Raw genomic sequence first — 6,668 nt, forward strand, 5'->3', positions numbered from 1 at the left:
CTCCTGGAGCCATCAGGAGCCCAGCTGATCCTCTCACCTACTATTTATTCTCCCAGGGTTGTGCGAAGGTCTTGTCCAAGACATGTCGCTCTCCTTTTCGTCATTAGGTTATGCAGAAAATGGAACGTAGGTAATTTTCCTTATGGTATCATTTCTCACTCTCTCCTGCTATTTAACTCCTAATATACTTCTTTCATTCCCAAATCGACATAGTTTTATTATCATATCATGATTCACGCCCGTATGGCAATAAAGATTATACTCGATTTTAATCTTGCTTTTATATGCAATTAAGTCTATCGGATGCATTCATATGCGTGTTTCTGTCCTCTGTGTGCATCAATGCATTAGTACATACACACATACAAAGAAATAGCATATTTATAGTGTGCATATTTAGCCTGTCCCTTGTTTTATTCGCATTTTTTTTGGTCCTAAATATCTGAAACATTCAACCATATAAATCCTTTCGCCGTCCAGTATTATTTCATCCCTTGTACATACTCTTTTCACCTCATTTCTGCTTGTTTACACTTATCGGAAGTCCCATCTCTCACTTACATTTTGTTAAGCATCTCTTTGAATCTTGTGAAGTTTTGTTGATCAAAACACACAATATATATATATATATATATATATATATATATATATATATATATATATATATATAACTTTATCAATTACACAATTGTTCTGTGCATTAGTAGAATTACTAAAGGACCTCATTCAAACTGGATGGTATCAAATGGAGTATTTATTCAGAAAAAGTTACAAGCTTTCTTGGACAAACAGTCCACATTATCAAGTATCCCGTACGGATACTTGATAATGTGGACTGTTTGTCCAAGAAAGCTTGTAACTTTTTCTGAATAAATACTCCATTTGATACCATCCAGTTTGAATGAGGTGTTTTAGTAATATATATATATATATATATATATATATATATATATATATATATATATATATATATATATATATATATGCATGCAAATCAGTTAAATAAGGTTGAAATGTTAAATCACTAAAATCAAAAACCAGTTTAACACTACTAATAGTAATATAATTTAAACCGACTTGAAGATTCACAAATAATGCACCAGGTAATAATTAATTTACCACCTAATGTAGAAATATTAAAAAAGAAAACTTATAAGAAAGCACACCTTATTCATACCGAAAATAGAGTTGAACTGAGCAGGCACCAAATGAATACCCACTCACATAATGCATGTTATAACCAATCTTTAGACCTTGGTTATAAATATAAAAGGAGGTGATCAGAGAACAGGGTAACAAGACAAACAATAGCAGAGGACAGCTTAAAAACAGTGTTTAAGAAGCTTTGACAATTGAGCGGTAATTATGAACAAAATACAAAAGGTTTCAACAAGAAAGAAACCATATGACAGGAACTATGGTAAAAAAGATACCACATACACAAGCATTTACACACACATATATACAGTATAATATATATATACACATATATATATATATATATATATATATATATATATATATATATATATATATATATATAGACACACAAACGCATACATAACGGTTTAAAGGATAAACAGCTGGATAGCGATTCCCATATCAAAAGCTCATTTGCATTGCAATTTTTGCCAATAATTTCAAAGTTTTTGGTTTCAATATCAGTCTTACAGATCTTAGAATGATTTCGTATGTTAGACTGATCTGGATTAGAGAGTCTGCTCCTCTATGAGAGTCGATTCGATGCCTTAGAAGACGTCCGGTGGAACCAGCATGTCCCCACTTTACATTAGGAGCAAGTCTAGTTGCTATCCTACACTAATCTTTATAAAAGTATCAGAGCACAGCTCGACAAGATATTCTACTAACCAAAGCAATATTCTAATGTACCTAAACTTAATTTCGATGCTAGATTTCCTTTTATCCCAAAAAAACCCTCTAACGATTGGATTCCTTTTCAAATACAAAGACAAATTGTCACCTCTTATGATGTCGTGTTGTATACTGTACAAGTACTCTTCTACGGGTCCGAATCGACTCTCATTGAGGAGTTCGTTTCCCTGCTGGGAGCAGGCTTTCCAAACCAGAGGAAGGCTTCAGTAGATCCAGAATTTAACTACACAACAGTATATAGTTGAGCACACAAAATTAAACGTTAGTACCAAAACAAAATCCTAATAATAGGGGAAAATAGGAAAAATTAACAAAGAAAAATTTCACAGATCCAGGTTATTCTCCATAAAGCCTAACGAGCAAGGCTCCTCAGCTCCAGTGAATCCTGTTGGTCAGCAGTGAGAATTGCTTCAGAGAAAGACTGCCCCCATAAATAATATATATATACTGTATATATATATGTGTGTGTGTGTGTGTGCGCTTGTGTGTGTATATATATATATATATATATATATATATATATATATATATATATATATATATATATATATATATATATATATATATATATATATAGTATATGTGTGTGTGTGTGTGTGTAAATAATTGTGTGTGCGCGTCTAAGCCTGCTATCCTGATGAAAGCTGGAAAGTCACAATATATTTAAATACTGTTTTAAAGCAGCTCTTGTTTTATATTTTTAGCAATTTAACGGCATGTTATAATTACTATTACCTTTCCTCACCCAACAGCAATTCACTATATTAGAAATCGTGAATATTAAAGACGAGAACATGAAACAACTTTTAAGTCTGTATTTTATTAACAAAACACCATTGTTACATATTGACAGACTAATTTTTGAATCGGAAACATGTTCTTTATAAAAAGCAGGCTTGGTATAAGGTGAAAGTAATTAAGAGGCCAGTTAAGAAATGTTCGTGACTATAAACTTTAATAGCGATATAAGAAATAATTCAGGAACAGAATAGTCTACCTTTGGGTCACAATGGGTTGACTTGTAAAGTGCTTGTGAACCACACACATGCACATATATATGCACATTTTCTGTGCATGTATGAATTTTTGTTACTATCCGTAGCATTGAGTAAATGGTCGAAATTGTACCTGCTCGCAAAAATGCAGGCAAAATGAGCTTTACAACTTGAGCCAATTCGGAACGTTTATATTGCAAACGAACATATTCGCATTTCTGATAACAACAAATTAACATTCCGCCATTACGTTGTTCTAAGGTTTGGACTTTCGTTTCACGTGGACTGGGATCAGCAAATAACGGCTGTTTGCGAGCCTTGTTCATCAGGCATGTTGTTGCAGTTTTTATATGGATAATTGTACAGCAAATCAGTTTCCAGGTTTTAGGTGAACTAGCGGATGAATTAGTTACATAATATGGATTAGCTGTATATTTTTCTGAGAGAGAGAGAGAGAATTTCTTGAGCAAGCGAAATCTGGTAGCCTCATGTAAAAAGATTAGCAGAGATGTGGCAACGCTGCAGTTCAGAAGTTATAATAACCTTGAAGTGAAAGTTCCTTTTGCATTTCAGACAGATGACGACTCATGGCGGCAAGACTGATTAAATCTCATGATTTTAGATTTCTATCACTGTTTATCTCGTTCTCGTGCGAGCTTAAGGGTTCTGTATCATAAGGGTTCGTGGACTACTCTCCCGCCACATCACAACGTCATGCTTCCTGTCCTGACCTTCACCGCGGTCGAATGAATCTAGTGCTTCATGTCATGCATGGCTGTTGTATTGCAAAGCAAAAAAGAAATAGTAAGCGAGGGAACATGTCTTCTCCATTTTTATTCCCCTTAATAAGAAAAATAAGAAACACAGTTACCTCAGGAGGATGGTGCGTAACTTCATAAGCAAGTTTAAAATATTCATGATTGTGGTAAGGATTCGATCATTACCATAATAATTGCCATTATTATAGTTATCATTAGTTCTCAGTGTTGTTTTTAACTGTTAATTGCTGTTTACGTGACTATTTACTTTTTCTTGAGAAGCATGCATTTAATGCTTTATACCGTATATTATTATACACATACTGTATGTATATATGTATGCATATATATGTATATATATATATATATATCTATATATTTATATGAGTGTCTTTTTTCCTTAATCTCATAGCGTTCAATGAAATTTTAAAAAAATTATAAAACACCATTAACACGACAAAATCTTATATTTCTATTTACAATGCTTCAGTCCTGATCACTGGTGGACCTCTTATAATATATATATATATATATATATATATATATATATATATATATATATATATATATATACACTGTATATGTATATATATGTGTTTTACACACACACACACACACACACACACACACATATATATATATATATATATATATATATATATATATATATATATATATATATATATATATATAACAAATGAAGAGATGATTTTTCTTGAAAGTTTGATCGTGGGTCGATGGAGGGAGCAATTTGAAGTTTTGTTAAATGTAAAGAAAAGAAGATAGGAAAAGTTAAATGATGCAAGAGCGGAAGGGTTGCTGGTGTAAGTTTGAGAATGTTTTTGAAAGGAATTGTTCACTGGTGTAAGAAGTGCAGTTAAGATGTGGAAGAATGGAAAGATGCTGAACCTGATTTGAGATGCTTCGGTTGCTTGTGAAAGTGTGAATGATTTGCTGACCAAGGTGCGTAAGGTGTCTGGATAAGGAATTGGTGAGAGGGGCAGGGTGAGAAGTGTACACAGAAGAAATGGTAAAAAAGTTGGAGAATGTGATAGGAAGAGTCAGAGTGCTTTCAGGTGGTTTGGCCATGTGGAATGAATGAATGGAATCTGATAGAGGTTGGTGTGAGCCCTCAGTACATGAAGTAGCTAACGCATATGGGGTTCATCCAAGCTTTCAGCCGTCTAGTTTTCAGGGGTGCCACCTGTCGCTAGAAGGAATGACAACGTGTCAGGAAGCGTGCAAAATTTCCCATAACCTTACAGCCGTTTCTAGCGTGTATTAAAACACAGTGTGTGTTATGGGTTTATTTTTATTTGTGTGTGCAATAACGATTGTAGCTGTATTATAAAATGTGGTCTCATGAAAGAAATCATATTATTCTTAATGCATATCCTTCTTCTCCTACAAAATACCATTTATATTTTATTTATTCAGAATAGTAATATATTTTCTATATCATTCAGTAGCCTATTTGTGATATATATATATATATATATATATATATATATATATATATATATATATATATATATATATATATATATATATATATATGTATGTGTGTGTGTGTGTGTGTGTGTGTGTGTGTGTGTATACAGAATATTGATGTATTTTTCTTACTAAGATGTAAAATGACAAAATTCTTTTGTCCTTCAGTGACCATTGTGACGTCAGATGACTGACAGCGACATGTACGTTGAGAGAGAGAGAGAGAGGGAGGGAGAATATCTTTTGAATGGTTTTACCCTGATCAACTGAAGCATAAAAGCGAGCAACAATCAACTAACTTTTATAGTGTCTTCATTTGCCAACGAATTTTCCATTAAACTGCATTATTATTATTATTATTATTATTATTATTATTATTATTATTATTATTATTATTAATATTATTTCGTTCGTTATTAAAGCACAGTACATACTGAACTTGAGATTGTAAAAGAATCAAAAGGTGTAAAAAAAGGAACATTTAAAAGGCAAATAAATAGAAGTCAACAAGATAAGATACGTAAAAAGATAAATAAACAGTGAAGAAATAAGTAGGAAATATAGTGAGGAAATAAAGGCCTTATTTTCCAGTGGGCATTGTGGTGTCAGTCTTTTGAAAGATAAAAGATAATGAAAAATGTCTTGAACATGCAGCCATCACTGTAAACAGATAAAACTACAAAGACCACATTTTTGGGAAAATCACAATAGTTGTAAGTGATGCATGCGAGTTACAGCGAGTACGGCTTTGAAACGTAAAGCGAAAATGACGTAAAAAAGTTCACAGTTCATGGTTCTTCGATAAAATACATCGAAATCACTGTTCGCATAGACATGCTAGAAGTATTTCATGATGATGCAGAACAAGTTGAGCTTTAATTTACAAATGAACTGTGGCACAAGGAAGTGTGATGTACGTTTTATCTCTCTCTCTCTCTCTCTCTCTCTCTCTCTCTCTCTCTCTCTCTCTCTCTCTGTTAACATACTGTGTTGTAAAAAAAATAGGATATCGGGTACAAATCTCTTCGTTGAGAGAGAGAGAGAGTAGTGTGTTAGGCCTATGTGGGCATGGACTAGAAAATGAGAGGAAAGATTATAGAACCTTGGTTTGTTGCTCACGTACAGTAACACACATACACACACACACACACACACACACACACACACACACACACAAAAGACAACTGGCGCTCTTGTTCACTGGGAAATGAGAGGCTGTGTTTTGTTGCTTCCTTTTTTTAGCGGTTACTTTCTTTGGTAAGTTTTCGTTATTTTTAAGCCAATATTGTTTTAATTTTGTGTGTGTTGTTTTGTTAGTTACGAAGTCAGTGAAAGTTATTACACATCCGTTCAGTTTCTTGCATTGTAATATTTATTCGTGAGGCTGTCACGTACATGCGAGGCGGCAGTTAGCAATAAGAAAAAAAAAATATCAACTACGATAAAAAAAATCGTTGTTCGGACGAATAGGCGTTTGTTGATATACTATCGGGGTAGGTAGTAAGATTGTCACCACGTAAATGTGAGAAAA

This window comes from Macrobrachium rosenbergii, chromosome 5 (assembly GCF_040412425.1).
Source record: "Macrobrachium rosenbergii isolate ZJJX-2024 chromosome 5, ASM4041242v1, whole genome shotgun sequence".
NCBI classification, from domain to species: Eukaryota; Metazoa; Arthropoda; class Malacostraca; order Decapoda; family Palaemonidae; genus Macrobrachium; species Macrobrachium rosenbergii.